A 3,355-nucleotide genomic window follows, 5' to 3' on the forward strand; every position below is an offset into this window, starting at 1 on the left:
CCGCCCGCCCGGAACCCGGCCGCCCCGGGTTCCAGGCGCCGGGCACGCGCGGGAGGTCAGCCCGGCCCTCGATCCGCCCGCGCGCAGCGCAGCGCAGCGCAGAGACCCCGGTGGGGCCGAGGAAGCAGAAAGTGGCCTTCCCCGGCAGCCCTGCTGGGGACACCCCGAGTGCCTCGCGCCCGGTCGTTCGCAGAGGGAGCAACTGTTGTTTTTTCTCGGTGCACGTTGCATACATTTGCAGCACGTGCCAGGCAGTGGGGTTAGGACACATTGGCCTAGCCAGAGACTGAGAAGCATTTTGTGGAAGAGCTGAAGTACAGGACAAATGGCAATTTCCCGAGGTAGTCGCCGACAAAACAAGATGATGCTACACAAATGGTCTTGATTAAGTCAGTGGGCTACCCCTCTGCGGCCATCCTGTCACCTGTGGACAACTCCAGCGGGGGTAAAACTAAAGCATTGATTGCTCTAACGTGCTATAATTCAGTCCCAGCTCTGACTCATAAGATAGTCAAGCATCTGCCTCCCTCCCCAAGAAAGGCTTGCCGGAAATAGGCCCAGCAGGTGAGATGGTTCTCAACGCTTAATCCTGTTGACACAAAACAGCTTTCACTTGTGCATAAAAATTGGAACGTTAAACTGACCCGGCTAGTTTTATTGTCCAAGTTTAGTGAACGGAAGAACAAACACCTGGAAACAGAAACTAGAAACAAAGTTTTGTATGGTGTGAACTGTTGCAAAGGTTCATTGAGAATGGAGATGACTTCGTGACGACTTCGTGCCTTTTACTCCCACTCCCCCATCATCTGTAACCTAAATTTGAGGTACAGTTTAAGCTGTTACTCAGAGCCTCATCGAAACTGGCCTCTCAGAGTTAGCCCAAATTTTCCAGACGCCATTGTGGGGTACCAAGATGGCAGCTTCCAGCAGTTTGGAAATACCAGCTGCACTTAAATTCCCCATTTCTCTTAGGCATTTGTAGTGTACTGCTTAACAGGACTTTGGAACTCAATCACTGCTGATGTTATCAGGAAAACAACAAATATATCGCAGCACTTGAGATATACACCCAACCTAATAATTCTGTTAAAAGTAATCCAGTTTAATTGTCAGTGAAACATATTTCTCTCCACGTTTCCTTTTCAAATCTGCTATGAGACCGTCCGCTCCTTGAGTTGGAAGCAGCTTCTCTCGCTTGCTGAGTGAAAAGAGTAAAACTAGCAGAGGAGCGCCGCGGGAGGAAGATCAGATTCAACAGCGTTCTTTCCACTTTATTCAGCACCGTAACGCAGCGGGCCTGACTGCCATACTTTGCAAGTTCTATTGTTCCCTTGCCTGCGTGGCTCGAGGCCTCCGCTCTAAGTTTCTCGCGGCAGGAACATTCCTCGGAGGCGGAGCAGGCGGCGAATTAGCTTTCTTAGCTTGAGCGCTAAACTCCCCGCTTTACAAAGCGGGCTGGACGCCTCGGTCAGCAGAGGGGTGGAGCCTGAAGAGCCTGGCGTTCTTAAAGGGCCCAAGTCACGGGAAGCGTAAGGACGACGTATTGGTCTTCAATAGGATTTGCAGGAAATCTGCATTTTGACATGGGGCTGGTAGGCAGTAATCGTGTTTGAAAGACTTTAGAGGAAAAGTCATCTTCTAAAGCTTCCCTGCTGATGCAGATGGGAATAAATTGGAGATTTTTTTTTACCATGGTTTTTATTGTTATTGCAAAGCAGAAGCGTGTCTAATTTTCTACTTCTAAAAGTGATTTCCTTTATAAACAGGCCATTTATCACAACACTGGTTGAGTAATACCATTACAATGGAAACACCAGTTACAAAACCAATAATATCATTATAAAACTCCCTCTCCGCTTTCATGGGGAAATGAATCAGAAGAACAGACAGCAGTGTATGCTGCCGGGAGGATGAAGGGACTCATTTAGATAATCGCCTCCACTGGAAAAATAATGAAATTTAGCTTCGCCCTCAATTTAAGCCTCCCAATTTTTAATTTTAAATTAAGTTTATTGATACAATTTGGATATAGACAAAGATCATCTTCACCATAAGGAATTTGTACCTGTAAAGCCCCAAAATTTTATGAACAAAGAAAAAGATACCTTGAGACTGGGCATGGTGGTGCACACCTGTAATCCCAGCGCGTGGGAGGCTGAAAACAAGAGGATCACCACGAGTCTGATCTGTGTAGTGAGGCCCTGTAGACCCTGTACTAAAAACATAAAAAAAAAAAAAAAAAAAAAGAATAAGAAGAGATACCTTGGAGTATACTTACAAGGCAGAACGTCAAGATGCGTTTTTTCCAGATGCCATATTTGCACTGATTTGCTCTCACTTAAAAGTTTAGTGTTGTTAATAATACAACAGCATAAGTCGTGGAGAATTTCTTGTTAAATTTTTAATGCCTAGAAGTAAATTGCTATACACTACTAGTCCTATTCACATCAGAACCTAGTGATTTTGTTTTAATTTTCAATTCTGGATGGATTTGGGGGCTTCAGTATCCACTGTAAACATGTTTTACAAGAAGTGGAGGGTGCTGACACTGAGCTGGCTTTCAGAGTCCAAATTTGGGTGGAAGCATAGAATGTGACACTGGAGGTGCCATTTCTGTGTGTGTGTGTGTGTGCGCGCGCGCACGCGCACGCTCCGGGTCTCACTATGCAGCTCCAACTTGTAGTGATCCTCCTGTTTTTAGCCTCCCCAGCACTGGGGTTACAGGCACGTGCCACCATACCCAGACTCAGTCACTGGCTCAGTGAACCTGGGTGCAGGGCTGGCATGGCCTATGGTGCCAGGGATTAAACCCCGACCCCTGCACTTGCCTAAGCAGGCACTTAGTCTGCTGAGCTATCTCACCGGTCCTTAGGAGCCATTTCTTGAAAGGTAGTTGCTAATGTTTATAGATCTTTGACTTAGAACTTGAGTGAAGTCCTTGGGCCTCCCAAGGGAGTTCTCAACATCAGTAATAGCAACACTTGGGACTGGACGAATTTTTGTTGCAGGGAGTGGTCAAGGGTATCATATATTTAACAGCATTCCTAGCCTCTGCCTATGAAATGCCAATTGTACACAACCAAAAATGCAAATATCTCCTGAAGGACAAAATGCCCCAGTGGAGAGCTACTGATTTTGCAGGACAGTTATTTTGCAGGTCAAAGGCAGTCTGCTTGGGGCTGGCTTTTCTGGCCACACATTGATTACAAGGCACTGAATCATGCAGTGCTTTCCTCTCACTTCATCTTCCCAGTGCCAGCCACCAAGATCCTGGACCTAAGCTACGGCTCTTCCTGATGGGGTCCTTAGCCGCTCTGGTTCTGTAGCATGCTATATATATATATATATATATATA

Source organism: Octodon degus, unplaced genomic scaffold (genome assembly GCF_000260255.1).
Source record: "Octodon degus isolate 3935 unplaced genomic scaffold, OctDeg1.0 scaffold00240, whole genome shotgun sequence".
NCBI classification, from domain to species: domain Eukaryota; kingdom Metazoa; phylum Chordata; class Mammalia; order Rodentia; family Octodontidae; genus Octodon; species Octodon degus.